This window comes from Mobula birostris, chromosome 15 (genome assembly GCF_030028105.1).
Source record: "Mobula birostris isolate sMobBir1 chromosome 15, sMobBir1.hap1, whole genome shotgun sequence".
NCBI classification, from domain to species: Eukaryota; Metazoa; Chordata; class Chondrichthyes; order Myliobatiformes; family Myliobatidae; genus Mobula; species Mobula birostris.
Window position 1 is genome coordinate 51,917,299 of NC_092384.1, and position 20,283 is coordinate 51,937,581.

The 20,283-nt window shown below is 40.1% G+C and overlaps 1 protein-coding gene across 1 annotated transcript in view; it reads right to left on the reverse strand.

The window, feature by feature from the left end:
• LOC140210644 (ataxin-1-like) overlaps positions 1-17,588 on the reverse strand; it is a 32,457-nt gene extending 14,869 nt beyond the window's left edge. Inside the window, exon 1 of the mRNA XM_072279784.1 lies at positions 17,460-17,588. The gene's annotated coding sequence lies outside the window, so the exon portion shown is untranslated. The remainder of the gene's footprint in view (positions 1-17,459) is intronic.
• Between the last annotated feature and the right edge of the window lie 2,695 nt (positions 17,589-20,283).

Sequence of the window (20,283 nt, forward strand, 5' to 3'; positions counted from 1 at the left end):
TTTTTTAAGGATGTTCTGTTCAAGGGCATTGGTGTTTTCATACCAGGCTGTGATGCAACCAGTCAATACACTCTCCTCCACACCTCCACACAAAGAAGTTTGTCAAAGTTTTAAATGTCATGCCAAGTATTTGTAAACTCCTAAGGAAGTAAAGGTATTGCTCTGCTTTCTTTGTAACTGCACTTACGTACTAGGCCCAGAACAGATCCTCTGAAATGATAACACTGAGGAATTTAAATTTGCTGATCCTCTGATGAGGACTGGCTCATGGACCTCTGGTTTCCTCCCCATTAATAAATTCCTTGGTCTTGCTCACATTGAGTAAGAATCAGAATCAGGTTTATTATCACCAGCATGTGTCGTGAAATTTGTTAACTTAGCAGCAACAGTTCAATGCAATACGCAATATAGAAGAGAAAAAAATAATAATAATAAATAAGTAAGAGTTTGTTATTGTGGCTAGATTTACAATCTCCGTCCTATATGCTGAATCGTCACCTCCTTTGATTCAGCCCACAACAGTGTTTTCATCTGCAAACTGAATACAGGCTTCCCCCGCCATCCGAAGGTACAGCGTTCCTATGAAACGGTCCGTAAGCCAGAATGTCATAAATCGAAGAAGCAATTACCATTTACTTATATGGGAAAAATTTGTGAGCGTTCGCAGCCCCAAAAATAACCTACCAAATAACACATAAAACCTAAAATAACAGTAACATATAGTAAAAGCAGGAATGATATGATAAATACACAGCCTATATAAAGTAGAAATACTTCTCTACAATCATTGCCGCACTGTTCTCCATAGCGAAAATCTCACGCAAGCGCTCTCGGCAGAAACACTCTCTCCAGTAACCTTTAAGCTATGAATCTGCCAAATCATACTTAATAACACATAAAAATACACAGCCTATATAAAGTAGAAATAATGTATGTACAGTGTAGTATCACTTACGGGAATTGGGAAGACAGCGCCAAGCACACTGATGACGGTGTGTTAGGCTGAGTCGTCAGAGGTTGGGGTGGTGCAGTGGCCCCCACCCTCCAGGCCGCTGAACGATACTGATCTGCGAAGAATGCAGTGGTGCAGCGGTGGCCGGGATGCACTCAGCACATCTTTAATAAAAAAGCCGAAATAAACAAGTTAATTAATTAGGTTCTGCCTGGCACGTAAATGTCGGCCCAGATCAGAGGCGGCGCAATCGGCAATCGCCTCTGATCTGGGCCAACTTTTACATGGCGGGCGACACCTAATTAATTAGATTGTTTATTTCAGCTTTTTTCTTAAAGGTGTGTTGGGTGCATCCCGGCTACCGCTGCATTCTCCGTGGCAATGTATTGGACCGCGGCCCGGGGGCTGGGGTGGTGGGACACTGCGATGTCATCTCATCGTCGTCTGTTTCCATTAGGGCAGGCAGGTCACCTTCTTCTATGTCTACCTGCCCCGATGTTGAAGGTCGAGGTTCATCGTCTGCTGTGGCTGATGTAGAAGGCCTGCTTGACTGCTTAGCCTCGTGCATTTTTCTATCATACAGTTCTTGTAAGCACTCAAACCATCTTGCAAATATACCCTAAACCGACGTACCCTTTCGAAATTAAAGTCATACTTTATCATTGCAGCAAAAATCTCACGCAGTTGCTTCACATCCAGATCCTGGACTTTTGGTCCGTTTGCTACTGCATTCGGTTTCGATTGTTATCCTTTCCTCCTCCAATTGCATCAGCTCTTCATCTATCACTTCTTGGTCATGAGATGCCAAAACCTCTTCAACATCATCTTCGTCAACTTCCACAAGCCAAACTCACGTTGTCCTTGCTTCGTTCACCACGATCGAAACTTTTAATTATGTCTAGTTTTACGCTAAAGTGTAACGCCCTTACAAGCTCTTTTAGGCTTTTCCGATACCTTAGAACTCATCTTGCTAACGGATGCTCACAGGCACGTGTTTAAGCAATGCCGGCGAGAATGCAGTTCCGAATCCAGGGAGGACCGGCTGCTCGGGGCGTGCGCTGATTTTTTTTGGCGTGCTGCCTTTTATCACACGCTGCTTTTTTCGTAACAGTGAAAACACCTTCTGTTAGCGAAAACAGGCAACTAATGTAGGTCTTTCGTAACAGTGAGATTTCGTAAAGCGAACATTCAAAAAGCGGGGGACACCTGTATCGCATTGGACACACACAGTCCTAAGTGTAAAGTGAGTAGAGCAGGGGGATAAGCACACAACCTCATGGTATATTTGTGCTGTTGGAGATTGTGGAGATGTTGTTACCAATCGGAACTGACTGGGGTCTGTAAGTGAAAAATTGAGGATCCAATTGCACAAGGAGGCATTGAGGCCAAGGCCTTGGAGCTTATTGATTAGAGTTGAGGGGATGATGGTATTGAATGCTGATCTGTAGTTGATAAAGAGCATCCTGATGTACGCATCTTTGCTGCCCAGATGTTCCAGGGTTGAGTGAAGAGTTACTGAGATGGCATCTGTTGTGGACCTGTTGCTCTATTAGGCAAATCAGCGTGAACCTAAATCGCTTCTCAGGCAGAAGTTGATATGTTTCATCACCAACCTCTCAAAACACCTCAGTACTATGGATTTAAGTTCCATTTGCTGGTAGTCATTGAGGTAGGTCACACACTCTTCTTGGGCACCGGGATAATAGAAACCCGCTTGAAGCAGGTGGGTATCACACACTGCTGAAGCGGGATGATAAAGATCTCAATGAATACACCAGCCAGTTTATCAGCACAGGTCTTTAGTACTGGCCAGGTACCCCATTTAGGCTGGTTGTTTTTCATGGTTCTCCATTCTGGAGACTGTTTGCACGTCAGCCTCAGAGACCAAAATCATATGATCATCAGGGGATGTGGGAGTTTGTAATGGCTCTTCCATGTTTTGATGGTCAAAGCAAGCGTAGAAACCACAGAACTCATCTGGAAGCAAAGTCCTGCCATCGCCTATGTCAGTTGATTGAACTTTTTTAAGAGGTGATAGTATTCAAGTCTTGCCACAACCCGAGCATCCTCAGTAAACCAGGAATACGGCTCTTAGTTTTCCTACTTTCATGAAAAAAAGATGGGAATTGTGGGATATGATCCTGAATGCAATTTTTGTAATGTTCAAGTGTATTATAGAGTTGATTTGTTAGTCATCCAATTCATCAAAGGTGGGTCTTTAAAAAAATGAGACCAGAAAATACAGCGGATATCAGTTAATTGGGACACATCAGGACTCAAACATGAAGTGAAGTTTCATGAAAATAGTTGAAAAGGTATAAAAATAACAAACTGCCATTTAACCGAGTAACAAATAATGTATTTAAATTAAATACAGAACAAATTAGAACACTACCACTACATTACTATAAAACTGTATATTAGTTCCTAATACTTATTGACTGAAGAATTGATGCAGTGCACACTTCTGTGTTCTTTTGATTGACTGTAAATGAACAAAATCAGCACACAGTGCAAATAATGGACTGCTTTCATACAATGCTTTCCAACAACTGCATCCTCCAAATCTTCATTTCCATTGAAACATTCAAGATGATTATCAATACCTTCAAATTCTTCATAGTTCCTAACTCGCTAAAGTAGTGAATTAGTTTCATCTTCACTCCTGGCAGTTTCTGGCATCTCCAAGCCTGATTGCTTGAAGCCTCAGTGAGCAAACTAGTTCTGAATTGCCTTATTGCTTACTTCTCACCGACTATCAGTGACAAAAATCACTGCTTTTTGAACACACACAGGTACAAATGATGCTATTTAAAAACTGTTCACTCTAAGTATGATGAAATTTCTAACGGCCACAAAGTGCATGCTACTGATGCTAATTTGGAACTGTTCAGCAAGTCTCCTGCCCAATTAAGCAGCACAGTGTCCCAAATGAGCAAAGGGAACCCCTGCTATTTTCTTGATTACTTTCTGTTCTTTTAAGACTTGCCCCAATTAACCAGAATCCACTGTATGTATTCTTTAACTTAACTTTTTTGTCTAAGGTCTAAGTCGGAAGTCAAAAATATCTTAAAATACCTATGACCAAGGATATAGTTGGTGCATCAAAGGTTGGTTAAAATTGTGTCTTAAAATGGAATAAAGATAATTTTAACACTCAAAAACATACTATATGTTTAAAAATTAAATTACAGATACAAGGAAGAGCCAATTTACAGTAGCCAACAAATTTCATGAAAATTCTATCACACTCTCATTGTCTCACTGTTCTTATATTACTAAGATTAAGACTTAGGTTCAAGTGATCACAAGTCCTGCAACAGAAATACAAAATAAAACTTATTTGCTCTGTAATAAAATTTATTCTTAGTTCATCCTCAGAGTAACAAGCCATTTATGTTCACATATTTTTTATGACACAGTGATAGTGATTCAGCCCATCCAGCCTAAGATGGTTCCCAGAGCACACTCATCAATTTAGCTCCCTGCAAGTCAGTCAGTCACACTCTCACACACACACACACACACACCACTACTCCTCCCCCCCCCCCCCCCCCATTTTCCCTCCAGATTCTACCACGCACCTACGACGGATGCAGTTTATAACACACAAGAAGACAGAGTAGGCCATCAGGCCCTTCAAGCTCAGCCGGTCCACAAGAATATTGTCAATATTAAACCAGTCCTCGGTGCAAAAAAGGTTGGGGACCCCTGCTCTAAGTCATTAATGAAATAGTGAACAACTAACTTTCAAAAACGCATTTCGCTTAGGATTACATTCAGCTGTCCAAAATGATTACCTCCAGCTTCTATTCTTAATGATTCTAATATCTTGCCAATATTAGCTGTTTAAATGGCCTGAAGTTCCCTGACTTCTGCCTTTCTTCTTTTCTGAACAAGAGAATCACCTCCTGCCATTGTTAGTAAGGAGCTTATACGTTTGCTCGTGACTGTGTGGGTTTCCTCCGGGTGCTCTGGTTTCCTCGCACAGTCCAAAGATGCACAGTTGGTAGGTTAATTAGTCATTGTAAACTGTCCTGTGGTTATGCCAGGGTTAAATTGGGGGTTGCTGGACAGTGTGACTTCAACACTCACAACATGCTGGAGAAACTCAGCAGGTCGGGCAGCATCCGTGGAAACGATCAGTCAATGTTTCGGGCGGGAACCCTTCATCAGGACTGAAGAGGGAGGAGGCAGAGGCCCTATAAAAGAGGTGGGGGGAGGGTGGGAAGGAGAAGGCTGGTAGGTTCCAGCTGAAAAACCAGTAAGGGGAAAGATAAAGGGGTGGGGGAGGGGAACCAGGGAGGGGATGGGCAGGAAAGGTGAAGAAGGAATAGGGGAAAGCACAATGGGTAGTAGAAGGAGGCGGAACCATGAGGGAGGCAGTAGACAGCTGGGGGAGGGGGCAAAGTGAAATAGGGATGGGGAAGGGAGGGTGAGGGAATTACCAAAAGTTGGAGAATTCAATGTTCATACCAAGGGGCTGGTTGGAGAATTCAATGTTCAAATGGACAGTGTAACTTGAAGGGCTGAAAGGGGCTATTCCACACTGTGTCTCAATAAATAAATAAATTGTTTTTTTTTCTTCTGGCATTCTCCTAGAGTTGAGCAAGTTATCAAAAAATTCAAGCAATGGATCAACCATCTCTGCAGCCACTCCCTTTAAAACCCTAGTTCATTGGGTCCAGGATAACTTGTCCACCTTTAGTCTCCCACCCCACTTTGACTTTCTCAATACTCTATCCGTTGTAATGTAGACATTTAAAAGTCTTAGCATGTTATTTGAAATTAGCTTGGCTGATATTTTCAGGATCATTGAAATGTGTTCCATGGTGAAGAGTCAAGTAAAAAATATTATTCAACATATTGCACTTTCTTTGTTTGCTGGCCGTTATTAATTCACCAGCCTTGTTTTCTCGAGGCTGGGCTTCCTTGTCCCTATTCGTATATCCATAGACACTCTTACAGTTTGTTTTTATACTACATGCAAGTTTTCTCTCAAAATCAATTTTCTCCTTTCTCATGAGCTTCGGCTGCTGGATCTTAAAAGTTCCAAGTCTAGTCTACCACTAGTCTTTACCACTTCTCTATACCCTACTCTCCAATTTAACATTGCCCTTTCTCCTTTGTTAAGCATGCCTCTTTCTGAAAGAGTCCCTCTTTTTGATTGGGATAAACTCTAGCTGGTTGAGTATCTCCCAGTGTTCAACTACTTACCCGTCTCTTAGTCCCATGCTGATTGTTCACTCCACTTAACAATTCTTCCATCAAACTATTACCAATATTCCTGTGTAAACTGACAAGCTGATTACGGACTGACAGTGCTCATCATCAAACTGCACTTCGAACTCTTTCATATTGTGGTCAGTTCCCTCAGGGAAATCTTTAACCAGAAGTTCCCTCATTAATCCCTCCTCATTACACGACATCAAATCTAAAATTTCCTGTCCTGCATAGACTCTGCAAAGTATTGCTCTAAAAGACGTACCTATTACGGTAGAAGAAATAAAAAATGCTATTTTTTTCGATGAACTCAGGTAAAGCACCTGGCCCAGACGGATATACAGTAGAATTTTTAAAATTTTTCTCTACTACACTGACTCCTTGGTTATGTAGTGTTTTTAGGGATGCAGTTTCAATAGGTAAATTACCACAATCTTTTTATCGAGCTTCTATCTCCCTAATTCTTAAAAAAGATAAGGATCCTACTGAATGTGCATCTTATAGGCCTATTTTTTTGTTGAATGTGGATTCTAAGATTTTTTCTAAAATATTGACAATGAGATTGGAGAATATATTACCTCAAATTATTTCTGCTGATCAGACTGGATTTATTAAAAATCGTTACTCTTTTTTTAATGTTAGGAGATTAATGAATATTGTTTATACTCCTTCACCCAGAATTCCAGAATGTGTTATTTCATTGGACACTGAGAAAGCATTTGACAGAGTTGAACATACATATTTATTTAATACCCTTGAGAAATTTAATTTTAGTTCAATATTTATATCTTAGATTAAACTGGTATATCTTACTCCTTTGGCTTCAGTATTTACTAATAATCAAAGATCTCCCCTTTTTCATCTATTCCGTGGTACTAAGCAGGGCTGCCCTCTTAGTCCACTACTATTGGATATTGCCTTGGAACCGCTAGCTATTGCTATTCGTGACTCCCCTAATATATTTGGCATTACCCATGGAAATGAGACTCATAAATTATCACTATATGCAGATGATTTACTATTATATATTTCTAACCCGGGGAAATCTATTGCGGCAGTATTAACTTTGCTTGCTCAGTTTAGTAGATTTTCTGGTTATAAACTGAATCTAGGTAACAGCCAACTTTTTCCATTAAATATGCAGGTTCCTATTTATAGATGTTCTCCATTTAGAGTGACTACTGACTATTTTTCTTATTTGGGAGTTAAAATTACTAAGAGACATAAGGATCTATTCAGGTTCAACCTTTTACTGTTAATTAATCAGGTTAAACAACTGATTACTAAGTGGTCCCCACTGTCTCTATCATTGATTGGCCGAATTAATGCTATTAAAATGATTATTTTACCTAAATTTTTATATTTACTTCAAACGGTACCAATTTTTATTCCTAAATCCTTTTTTGATACTATTGATTCCAAAATTTCCTCTTATATATGGCAGAACAAAAATCCCAGATTAAGTAAAAAATATTTACAGAAGTCCAAGAAAGATGGTGGTTTAGCACTGCCTAACCTAAGGTTTTATTATTGGGCAATTAATATTTGATATTTAATATTTTGGACACAAGATTGGAATATAATTTCAAGCCCACATTGGGTAAACCTTGAAGGCTACTGTGTACAAGAGTTCTCTTTGGCTTCCATTTTAGGAACTTCACTTTCTTTTGTACTAACTAAATCGAATAAACCAATGGTTAATCCAATAGTTAAGCTTACATTGCGAATATGGTTTCAATTTCGTAAATTTTTTGGTTTGAACAAATTTATATTATCAAGCCCTATTATATTTAATTTTTTTCAACCCTCAGTTATGGACCAAGCCTTTTTGAAGGTATAACATGTTTTCGTGACTTATTTCTGGATAACTGTTTCATGTCTTTTGAACAGTTATCTAAGAAATTTGATTTGCCTAGATCCCATTTTTTTAGATATTTACAAATAAGAAATTTTTAAAATACTATGTTGCCTACCTTTCCGACCTCATACCCTACTGACATTATCAATAGAATTTTAGATTTAAATCCTCTTCAGAAGGGATCAATATTATCTATGATATAATTATGAAATTACAGCCAGATATATCTGATAAAATTAAAAATGAATGGGAAAGGGAACTTCAACTTTGCCTACCTATAGAGAAATGGGATAAAATGTTTCAATTAGTCAGTACTTCCTCTATATGTGCGAAACATACATTAATACAATTTAAAGTAGTGCATAGAGCCCATATGTCTAAAGATAAATTAGCCCGTTTTTATTCCCATATAAACCCTATTTGTGACAGATGTCACTCTAAGGTGGCTTCTTTAACTCATATGTTTTGATCCCATCCTCTTTTGGAAAAATATTGGAAAGATATTTTTGATATTATCTCAACAGTTCTGCATTTTGATCTACAACCCCATCCTATTATGGCAATTTTTGGATTGCCAATGGTAGAACATAGATCTTTATCTTCTTCAGCCTGTTGGATGATTGCATTTGTTACTTTAATGGCTAGAAGATCTATTTTATTGAACTGGAAGGAAATCAATCCTCCTACTACATTCCAATGGTTTTCCCAAACTAAATTATGTTTAAATTTAGAAAAAATTAGAAGTGATATTTTTGATCCTTCGGTTAAATTTGAAGACTTGGAAACCATTTATTCAACACTTTCATATGATGTAATTTCACCTTTCCGAATCCTCTGTATTAACTTAAGATATATAAATAGAGGAGCGGAGTTGACGACTTTATTGAACCTGTTCGATTTAAGATATTGGTCTAGCCTTGTTTTGTTCTGTATGCTTTTTTGGGTTTTGTATTTAGTTCTTTTATTTGTTTTTTTTGTTTTTTTTCTTTGTATTTTTTTCTTTTTATTTCTTTTATTCTATGATTAATTACATCGTGAGTTTGGAAGTCTACTATACCTGTGTTATCTGAAATTTTTTCTGTATATGTTTATTAACAATAAGACTATTCCATTCTCTTTGTATCAACACTGTTATTTTGTTTATAATCTTGGAAAAATTAATAAAAAGATTTAAAAAGAAAGTATTGCTCTAAAAAGCAAACCCTGACATATTCCACAAACTCTTCTTCAACAAACAATGCCCTTGCAAGTAGCTAATTAACTTACTGGCATGTCTTGGAAGGAAACAGGAGCATTGAGGGCAAGACTATTCAGAAACGTGGAGAACATGCAAAATTCTTCTTAGTGCCCAATGTCAGGATCAAAGTGGGGACCCTGGGGCTGTGCAGCAGCAACACCTAGGCTGGATACAAATCATCCTCATATAAGTTTAGAGAAAGGGCTTTCATTCCACCAGGAATTAAGCTGCCATTGCCTGAACCTCACTATTCATAGAAGCCTGTGCAGGTTGCAAAGAGAAACAAACAAGATAACATCTGTTGATGCTGGAGATCCAAGCAACACACACAAAATGCTGGAGGAACTCAGCAGGACTGCTGAAGGGTCTCGGCCCAAAATGTTGACTGGACTCTTTTTCATAGATGCTGCCTGGCCTGCTGAGTTCCTCCAGCATTGTGTGCAGGTTGCAAAAAGGGCACTTTTTGCTACATCATGCAAAATCTTCTTCTCACTTACTTTACATCCTATAATAAAACAGGCATTTAAAATAAGTAACAGAGGAACATGATTATGAGTGTATAAACAAAGCACTGCTCTGCACCCACAGCTTCTCACTGTTGAGAACACTGCTTTTTGCAATTTCCTTTATTAAGTTTCACTCCTGAAAGCAAAGAATTTCACACAAATAGAATAATCAGTGCAAAGAAGACATCAACAATTTGGATAGCAATCTCTAGGCTGGAGGCTATTTACACCTACATGCAATTTGTCTGACTCTATCATGGATTGTCTAACTGAGCTCATGTTGCTGGTTGGCAAGGAAACCGGAAGTTTCACCACATACCAATCTACAGAAAAGCCACTCTCTGCATAGGAGTAAAACCATTACGATTACCACAACATAATTTAATTGGAAGAAACTGTTATTTTATGATACTGTCACAAGGATATCATTCACTCAGTCTTTACTTAGTTGTAAACAAGAATAGCTGTTCTACCCTTAGCTTCAACTTTCCACTTTCTTAAGGAAAGAATTATCTAAAGGCCAGTTAACATCTGTCAGAGAGATGTTAACATTATTAAAAATGCTATAGAAGAGCACATAAAAATTCGAGATATTCAAGCAAAGTCAATATGACTTTGTGAAACAAAATTATTGGTATTGTTTGAAGTAGTAAAATGTGTCATTGATAAAGATAAAACTGTATATTTAGTACCATATTTAAATTTCCAGAAGGCATTTTCTAAGAAATTGCAAAGGTTATTGCATATAGTGTTGGCATGGATGATAGATCAGGTAGCTAAAAGGAAACTATATAAACCCAATTGTGTTTTGTTTGCCTAGTTGAAAAGATGTAACAAGTAGTGTGCCACAAGTGATGGGGCTTGAACTTCTTTTTCACAATTTATATAAATGACTTAGATGAAACTATTAAAGGTATGAAGACCAAAGAGATTGCAGAGTGCAAATCAGAAAACCAGAATGCTGTAAGAACACAGTGGGTCAAGCAGCATCACTGGAGGCAGGTTTGCCGATGACATGGAAGTACTGGGGCTCCTCACTGACAATGATCAGACAGCCTGCACAGACAAGGTGCAAGAGCCTGAGGCCTGGTGCCAAGCAAATGACCTCTTCTTTAATGTCAACAAGATGAAATTTATTGACTTCAGGCAAACTCGCACCACTCACACCCCTCTACACATCAGCGGCACAGCAGTGGAGACTGCAAGTAGTTTCAAACTCCTGGGAGTGCACATCACACACAAACTCTCACGGTCCCAGTGATAAAGTTTAAGGGAATGGAGGATTCTCAAGATTCCTGTAAACAATGGATTCAGTACCGACTACGTCTGTGACTGCAGTGTGTTTGAATCATGTCTCACAGCTGCCTTCTTTGGAGCAAGATAATTAAAGTTCGCCCAGATCCACATCAGATGCCTCTGGGCTTTTCACACCTTTTGATTTTGACGAAAAGCAGTATCTGATGGAAATTAGCACATTCCTTTCTTAATTAAAGCATAAATTTGACAGATGTTCTTATCTTTGTAATTAAGTTGTGGCTCCAACAAACCAGGTAGGACATTCTTTTCTTTAATTAAGGTGACTGGAGTGTCTAACAAATTGGTTGTACTTTTGTATCAATAGTCCATTGACTCAACCGGAATGGTTATCAAACTGATTGTTCTTTTGTATCGGTGGCCTTATAACTTCTGACAATTCTGACATCGGGCAGTGAACTTGAAGAAATAAACGGGTGAAAAGATAAGTAACGATCTTTTTGTGCTGTCGTTATTTGATCCAGCAAAGTTACGTTTACACCAGAATACATCATACACAGTCAAGAAAGCTCACCAATGCCTCTGAGGCTGAAGAGAGCTGGACTTTGCACATCCATATTCACATGATTCTCCAGATACGTATAGCGAGCATCCTGACAAGCTGCATCACTGCTTGGTACAGAAACTGCACTACGGCGAACAGGAGGAGTATACAACGGGTAGTCAAAACTGCCCAACACATCACTGGCACCATCAAGGACATATTTACAGAAAGGTGCCAGAAAACGACCAGTAACATCATGAATCCCATGTAGCCTACTCATACAACACACATAAAAATTGTTGGTGAACGCAGCAGGCCAGGCAGCTGTTATAGGAAGAGGTACAGTTGACTTTTCGGGCCAAGACCCTTCATCAGGGCTAACTGAAAGAAGGGATAGTAAGAGATTGGAAAGTGGGAGGGGGAGGGGGAGATCCAAAATGATAGGAGAAGACAGGAGGGGGAGGGATGGAGCCAAGAGCTGGACAGTTGATTGGCAAAGGAGATATGAGAGGATCGTGGGACAGGAGGCCCAGGGAGAAAGAAAAGGGGGAGGAGGGAAGCCCAGAGGATGGGCAAGGGGTATAGTGAGAGGGACAGAGGGAGAAAAAGAGAGAGAGAGAGAGAGAAAATACATATATAATAATAATAATAATAATAATAAATAAATAAGGGATGGGGTATGAGGGGGAGGTGGGGCACTAACAGAAGTTAGAGAAGTCGATGTTCATGCCATCAGGTTGGAGGCTACCCAGACGGAATACAAGGTGTTGTTCCTCCAACCTGAGTGTGGCTTCATCTTTACAGTAGAGGAGGCCATGGATAGACATATCAGAATGGGAATGGGACGTGGAATTAAAATGTGTGGCCACTGGGAGATCCACTGGGAGCCTACTCATGGACTGTTTCTCCCTCTCCCATCAAAGAATAGAGTATGTAGCATCCATGCCAGGACCACCAGACTCAAAAACAGTTACTTTCCCCAAGCAGTAAGACTAATCAATATCTCCACCCACTAACTCCACCACTACTTTATTGTTTCCTGTCAGTCACCTTATACACATCCTAGCATCACTTTATGAACCTACCATCAACGTGTATATGCTACCTTATATATTTAAAATACTTTTAAAAAAATTATTCTGATTTTTTTTGTGCTGTATTGGATCTGGAATAGCAATTATTTCGCTCTCCTTTACACTTGTGTATGGGAAATGACATTGAACAATCTCGATCGTAAGTCTCGAAAGGGTACAAGTCAATGTTTTGGATTGCAGCATAAATGAGAGGGAACAGAAAAGACCAGTATACAGCACTGAGCAGAAGATGGATACAGTTTGACAGGCAGAAGGGACCCGTTGGGAGATGGGGAGAAAGCACTGAACATGGTTGGTGAGAGATGGAGTCACATGGGGAGGGGATGATTGGTAAATGAAACCTGGGTGAGTGAGATGATGGCAGGAATGAGTAAAGGTAGAAGAAAACTAAGCATATCGATGAGTGTGTGGGGGAGAGGAGCACCAGGATACGAGTTACCTAAAATTGGAATATTCAACATTCATACTATTATTAAACTGTGTGCTACTCAAGCAGAATGTGTGGTCTTGCTCTTCCAAGTTACGTTCAGCCTCTCCATAGCAATAGGGTGCAAAGGAGGTTTAAAAGGACATGCAATCAGATATGCCACCCATCTGCTCCTCTACTCATTCCAGCCTCTATACCATCTCCTTCCCCCCCCAACGTACTGCTATATATTGGCAATTTTTCCTGTTGCCTCTGAGTCAGGATCAGCAACTTTGGCTTACACCTTCTGCCTCCACAGATGCTACTTAACAAAATGGATTCTTACAGTGCTTATTTTATATTCCACGGTTGGTATAGTGGCTAATTTTCTGAAGGCGCAAAAGCCTGACTTATGTCTAACAGCTCTTCTTCAACTGTCAGTTCCCATCGCAGTCCAGTGAAGCTTTTCCAGCATGCCAGTGATCCTGAAAAGCTTAGCTTTCCATTTCTCTGCAAGTATTTTCACAACTTCAAACCTCTTCAACCATCACCTGAAGTGTATAGGAAGAGCTCCATAAATAAACAGTGAACAAGGTAACAAATAGCATAACAAAATCTACAAGCAACACACATCAAAGTTGCTGGTGAACGCAGCAGGCCAGGCAGCATCTCTAGGAAGAGGTACACTCGACGTTTCAGGCCGAGACTCTATGTCAGGACTAACTACAAAATCTACAAGTCTTTTCTAGCATTAAAAAACATTAAAAAGAACTGATCCCTCCCTAAGCTCTAATTTTTCTTTATATTGTGGTCTTTTTTTGTTATCAATAATGGAAGGTATAAGAGGAAATAACTGAACTAAAGAAGGTAAAGATGGCAGGATGTAACAAATAAGTGAGGATTTCTGACAAAGTTCGGTAAATAGTTCAACTGAGGCACCAGAGGCCTTGAAGAGCTGCCAACTTCATAGAGACACTGAGACAACATAGATAATTAAAGGCTATTAATTTAATAATGATAACAAAGAAATTTGTTAACCTTTATAGGTAAAATATCTGAAATCCAAAATGAAAAGGAGATAATTATAAACAGAAGGGATGCTGCAGGTGCTGCAAATCTTGAGCAACACACCAAAATGTTGGAAGAACTCAGCAAGTCAGGCTGAGATAATTAGAAGCGACCAAAATGTATTTCAGAAAAGGCCATAAAAAGGCCATTCTTTTTAAAGAGTTAACAGCTACTGAGAGCAGACTGTACTAAATGTTATGCTCAGATACCGTTTAACAAATTAGCAAAGGATTACTGAACGAGAGAAATTTTAGCAAGAGCAAAACTATAGTCAAAACGAAAGAAGAATATTAGGAACAATTTCTCAGAGTTGTCGGAAAGGATTATCACCATTCTAGGATCACTTCCTATTCTCCATATCTAACCAGAATTTGAACGCGGAACCAAGCAGGAGATAAAGTCTGCAGATACCACCAAAATTATATAGCAGCTAATTCTGGGAACCTAATCACACAGAAAGACATACGATGATGGAACAGGAAAAAAAAAGACATGAAATTTGGTGCCATATGTGAAGCATATATTTTGGCAAATTATACTTTATATACGAAATAGGAGTGTGTAATGGAAAAGTTAAGGGATGGTGAGATAAGAAGAGAAGGCACAGTGTAGATGCTGCTGAATGCGAGGGAACACAGGCATTGAAAACATTTGAAATTTGCATCAGGAAAAACTTTGAGGCAACACAATAGCATTATAAAGTTATTAAGGAAGGTTAGCAACTGTCACAAGCTGAAGTTCAAATTCCCGCTGATGCCGGAAATCTGAAATTATATAAACAGGAACTGTGGAAACAATTCTAAAAGCCATCAACTTAAAATATAAGCTGTTTCTCTCTCTGCAGATGTTGTACTCGCTGGCACTAATACCTGATCTGACCCCAAAGAACTCGTGAAGGGCCAACAATGGAGTGTGGCTATGTTTGAAGATATCCCAAGAACGGATACTCACAAAGAAATAAAAATGGATTGCTCGCAGTGACTTAGGAATTTGGAGTATGGGCACACAATTAAAAGTTTGAACGCAAGAGGTTTAGAAGAGATTGCATGATTGATTGAAGAGCATTTTCAGAATCATAGGTGATGTTAATGTTTAAGACAAGGTTAGATAAATCAAAAAAGAGAACTGCCAGAGCAATTCAGCAGGTCAACTAGCATCTATAGATGGGAATGGACTGCTGATATCTTGGGTTGCGACTCTCTCAGGACGAAAAGAATAGAGAGGAAAGAACCAGTATAAAGAAGTAAGGTGGAGGTGTGGGCGAGAGCTGGCAGGCCGGACGCAGATGAGGTGGAACGAGTGGGAGATAAAGTCATGTGGAGGAGGGAAGAGTGGAAATAGCAACAGAGTCTGGGAGGAGACAGGTGGAGGCAAAAAGGGCTGCAGATGATTGAGCCTGATAGAAAACAAAGATGGAGCAAGGAAGGTGAGGTGGGCAAACGTGAACATTGGAAGCTGCACTTATGATGGACAAATGGAACAGGTGGGCAGAGGGAAAGAAGCTGGGATACAGGGGGAGGGGAGGGGAGAGTAGAATGGGGGATGTGATATCAGGTACAGTAGAACGGTGGGGGCGGGGTTCAGGTGAACCTGGGTGAATCAGATAATACAGAAGTGAAAGTACAGGTGATCAAAAGCAGAGTTTCAACTTAAATGTGCCTAAATTTTTAGAAGGGTAAAAAGACTAGCCGAAGCAATGGTGTGCTTCACGAGAAGTAAAACTATTCCGTCGATAGCTGCGGCAAGGGTGGGATGAGTTATGTCAGAGTTGGAGGAAAAAATGATAAGGTCATGTAGTACTAAAACAAGCCACCGCATACACACTGATTATCAAACATCATTGTTTACCACAAGATGAAAGATAGCACTCAGCCAGCAAGTGGCCTGAACATTACAAGAGAGAGGAACTACCCCAAGGGCCGAGGAACATATTCTATGGTAGATTCTCTTAGTAAACTGCAGAAAATTTCTCAACCAATACTGAACGGTGTGACCAATTAGAAGTAAACAAATTTACTGGTAAGAGGTGGTGGGAGGTGAAGCTGGATGATGCCACAACACTGGCCTAAAACGTCATTACAATCTGTTTGCAGAACCCACCATTTTACTCATTAGGTCCACTTCTACCTGGAGCAGAACCGTAACATTTCCAGCACCGCTGAGTGCCTGCAGCGCAGTGACTTTCATGTCTCAATCGCAAGTGCTGCCCACAGAAACCCACTTGATTACCAGCTAAACCAAAGGCAGACGCCAAAGGATCTTAGCAGAGCGGATGTCTACTCTGGCAACTAGAACTAGCAGTCACTGTTTGAAACATATGAGGTTGCCTACAGAACAAAGACGAGGCAAGTTATATCTCAGTTAAAGAAACACAAACATTTGAGAAGGCAGTGGGAGAAGAGTTCTTGACTATTTATAAGTAGAGGTTGTCAGATTCTTGATAAATTAGGGTGAAACGATGCCAGGGATGTGAAGTTGAGATTCAGATCAGCCATGATCTCATGGAATGGTATTCTAGATGCAAAGGGTCAAGGGCTCTAATCCTGCCCTTTGTATGTTGTTAGCTTTAGCAGATCTCAGAAGTAACAATGCAGAATCAGAAAAATAAAAGATGTCAGTACATCCCTCTATTGTTGCTTCAGAGAGAGAGGGTGGGAATCAAGGCTCTTGTCTCTGCTCCTCAACAAGTTAATCTTAACCATTACCTCTCAACAGTGAAACTCTATGATAAGTTTAACTTAAAAATTAAATATAGCGGGAAAGTATTTCCTTTATTCAAACAATTCTCTGTATGTAGCTGAAGGTGTTAAGAGCTGATAATTTCAGAAACTGTCTACCAACACTGAATAAGCCTTCAATGCACGTATACATATCTGTCAATAGTGCAATTCTGGGAAGATATGCTCTTATTAGTTCAGAAGCTAATTCCGTTATCTTTACCAACAGCCATTTCAGCACAGGCCAGAAATCCCGTTAATTACCATCTCAGTTTTGCACTCGGGACTACATTCTCGTCAGGTTACCAAAACATCAAGGCATTATTATTGATGTTTTAATTTTATGCTCAAATGAAATTGTTTGCAACAAAAACACACCAACTTCAAACCGATTTCTTTATCTGTAAAGTTTCTTGTATTTATTTTGAAAGTCAGTTCGTGGAACACACACTATTCCTGACCGAACATGAAGCATTTCCTAAATCTTAAAGTTACACCACCGACAGGCCCAGCAGGAAATTAGATCCCGCTTTCAGATTTTTAAACTTCATCGAACAGACTGTCGGAGTGATTTTTTTTTAAGCTGAACTTCTTCTTTACCTGCAAATCTCATCCTGATTCTAACAGCCTCCGTGAATTCATTGGTTTCTGCCTCTCTGCCGTCGAGCCTTTAATTTTCTTTCGCCTGCAATTAGAAACTCAAGAAAAAAACTTTACATCGACAAACACCGAGGCGCAGACTGATGCCGTCATCCTACATTGGAAAGCAGAGTCGGTACTTTCCCACCTGCAGCGCCCCCAACAGTACGGGCGGACCATGTTAACCTGCGCCTTCTGGCTGTACGGTAAAGACCACCGTACTGGTACCATCGGAGCCTGGGGGCACGGTCGACATGCAGTATGAACCGCGAGGAGCTTTGGGAATGCCGGAGAATGTGTATCGTGGTTTCATAATACGGGTTCTTCAACCATCTCTGCTCCATCGCATTTCTGTTCCAACTTTCTCTCTCTCATCCCAACCACAACAAAGATAGGACTTCCCAGTCCTTACCTCAGACTTCCCACCCTGCAAAAACTCATTTCAGGGAGGTAGCACCACCCCCTCCACCCCCGGTCGACCTCCAAGGGTGTATGTATACAGAACATTTGATTATGAAAGAACACAACAATTTATTTGATCACATATTGAAACTATTTACACACACACACACACACACACACACACACACACACACACACACACACACATATATATATACACATACACACACATAAAACACACATAGATTAGGTTCTACTTTATTGTCTTGTGCCGAGTACAGATACAAAGCCAATGAAATACAGTTAGCATCTGACCAGAAATGCAAAGAATAGTGTTTGCAAAATAACTGCGAATAAAAACTAAGTGCGACAGCACACAAATATAAAAGTACTGAGACAGTACAGTATAGGTGCAATACTGCTTAGCGCTGTGATGTGAGGTTCAGCAGGGTCACAGCCTCAGGGAAGAAGCTTTTCCTGTGCCTGCTGGTGCGGGAGCGGAGGCTCCTGTGGCACCTACTGGATGGGAGGAGAGTAAAATGTCCGTGATTAGAGTGAGATGCATCCTTGATAATGCTTTTTGCCCTGCCCAGGCAGTGTTATTTCTTGTTGAGTATTTTGTTGGCAGTCTCAATGCTAATAGCTAAATGCCAATGCAAATAGCTTTTCTATTTCTTTTGCAAACTTTCCTTGTACTGTGATGTGGCTTGCTTGGCAGATTTGAGCATTTTGCCGGAGTATCAACCTCGTAACAGTCTGTATCAATGAATTTGTTAATTTTGCAAGACATCAGATTCACAAGTGTTTTGTGAGACAGCTGACTTCTGAATTCTGTCCTAATGTGACGCACCATGCTGAATGCCCTTTCTACATCACAATTAGAATTTGGCAGCACCAAAAGCAGCTTCATCAACTGGCAGAGCTCTTTGAACCTCAACTGCCCTGTGCTCACAGATTTTACTTTGGACAGCTTCCTCCAGAACTCATCAACTGGTAAACTTTTGTAGTTTGGCACCAGTTGTTCAAGGTTAGTTGAGAGATAGAAACCATAGAAACCACAGCACAGAAACAGGCCTAATCCAGGACTTCCAAGTGGAGCTGTTCTCTTGCATCTGCCTTGATCACATTTGGAAATCTCTTTGCCAAAGTCAAAATCTGCTCTCGGTTCACCTCATCTTGGCTCTCTATTGACCACTGACAGATTTTTCAAGATTTGGTCTCTCAATGACACCTGTTAAACTCACCTCAAAATTTCTTTTACAGTCATTTAACCCACCATAGGCAATGGAAAAGTCACTGTTGCAAACAGTGCAACGAGCAATACTGTCATTATTTTGACCCTTATTAGGCAGGGATACTCTGGGGTGAAGTAGGTTTTATATTTTCTTTTTTTGGAACACTCTGCCATGGCGCTGCAGGACACTAAACTGAACTGATGGACAATGAAAGTGAGAGAGAGGTCGACTGTAAAGCCCGCCCACAGATAAAACTGATTGCTCTACTTAGCACAAAGAGAGACCAATCAGGATGCTCTCTCTGTCACTCTCTCGCTACGTCTGTCACTTCCTCTCTCTGTCTCTGTCTCTCTCTCTCTCCTTCTCGCTCGCTCTCAAAAAAATCAATTTCTGGGATATTGTATATAATTTGTGGGCGTCAGGGAGCCGCTATCAATATAGCGGGAGACTCGGAACTTCTGGGAGAGGTGGGATGTCTGTTACCTTCTTCCATATTCCACTATATTCAACAACTTGAAAAGCAAATCAGCGATTCCAGCACACACCTCACGTTTATAGCATTCACTGCAATTTAATTCCTTTTCGCAGATACATCCAGACTTCATCCATCGTTTCTTAGGTGCATCTTTTCATTGAAAGTTAAACTTCAACATGTATTTTTAGTAACTCCATCACCACTATTCATGGAGAGAGCATCAGGATCATTTTATCTCTCCTGTTGCCACTGTGTCAAAGGCCTTTCCTATATTCTACGTTTCCCTTCTTCCGAAGTTCAAAGTAAATTTATTATCAAAGTACGTAGACTATGTGCCACCATATATTACCCTGGGAATCATTTTCTTGTAGGCATTCACAGTAGAACAAAGAAATACAATAGAATCAATAAAAACTGCAGACCAAGAAGGACCAACAACAACTAATCTGCAAACGCACAATAACCAAACAGATAAATAAACAGGCAGATGCCACTCGTCAGCCGCTGTTGACAACTCATCAAGAAGAAGGCCTTGGGAGTTAACCTGAGGAAAAATCCGGAGCTGGGGGTCCCGAAGACAGTCGTTTGTTAAGTTCAAGGTTGACTGGCAACTCCTGGGATGCCACTAGTGCCTAACTGTATCAGTCTCTGCCGTTCCTTTGGATTCATCAGG